We start from the raw sequence: 1,165 nt of genomic DNA on the forward strand, positions 1-1,165 counted from the left end.
GTCGACTAAGGATAACACACAAGACAACAAAACAGAGCTAAAATCAAGAAAATCCTACAGTAATAGCTATTGCGCCAATTCGGTATCCACCGCGCCATGGCAGCACCTACCACCGCAAGGCAGACTACGTCGTGGCACGGCAAAAAAAACAATAAAAAGTGTCGTTCCACGTTAGCATACACCGCGCCGCGGGAATGGTTACCGTGTCACGGCAATTTTCCCCTTGGCACGGTGGATTTCCAGCAAAAAAAAATAGCAGACAATTCCCGCGTCACGGTATTTTCAAGCGTGACGCGGCGGATTTTTCCGTGGCGCGGCAAATTTGGACTTTGCAAATTCTGTTATTTTATCGTTTTACGAATATTTTTTCGACAATTGTTATTAATCTTCCATTGCGTCCGACTTCTTGACTTGGATAATAATAATAAAAAAAAATAGTCATTGCCATCTTTATTTAAGGCAAAAAATAAATATGCTATTATTATTGAAATAAATGTGATTACAATTATTGGCATCATGCGCCTTATTTAAAAATAAAAAATTTAAATTATATAAGCAAAGCAATATCGATCTAATCCTTCTTCACTTTAGGAACCTCCTTCTCTTTTTTAACTAGGCCGACCTTCACCATTAATGTGTCTTTTGTAGCCCGAACCGTCATACCTCTAGTTGAACTTTAACCCCTTTCGCCTTTCTTAGAATTCTTAGGTTGCTTCTCTCTATACACCATCCTTTCCTTACCCTTTCCTTTCACATAATTTTCTCTAATTGGAAGTGAAGCCTAATTCTTTGAGAACTTGGGATGAAGTCACCAAGGAATTCCTTTCCCGTTTCTTCCCTCAAAAGAAAACGGTGGAGGCAAGAGCTTTGTAACAAGGTTTCAAGCAAAAATCTTGTGAAAGTCTTTATGAAGCATGGGAGACATACAAAGAGTATCAACGTGAGTGTCCTCACCATGGGATCCCCACTTACCTAATCATTCAAATTTTTTATGGCAGTTTGAGTCCTCAAGAAAGGGCAAGTCTAGATGCCGAAGCCGGAGACCCAATCATGAATAAGACCGAGGAAGAGGTTGTAGGTATCATTGAGGATGTAGTTAGAAACTACATGAAATGGCAAGATGGTGATAAAGATTCGATAAACAAGATTAGTACAATAGGATGCT

General features: G+C 39.4%; 1 pseudogene; it reads right to left on the minus strand.

Moving 5' to 3' along the window:
* Nucleotides 1–862: 862 nt before the first annotated feature.
* On the minus strand, nucleotides 863–962 carry LOC145561096 (small nucleolar RNA R71; annotated as a pseudogene).
* Between the last annotated feature and the right edge of the window lie 203 nt (nucleotides 963–1,165).

Source organism: Chenopodium album, chromosome 9 (assembly GCF_948465745.1).
Source record: "Chenopodium album chromosome 9, dcCheAlbu1.1, whole genome shotgun sequence".
NCBI classification, from domain to species: domain Eukaryota; kingdom Viridiplantae; phylum Streptophyta; class Magnoliopsida; order Caryophyllales; family Amaranthaceae; genus Chenopodium; species Chenopodium album.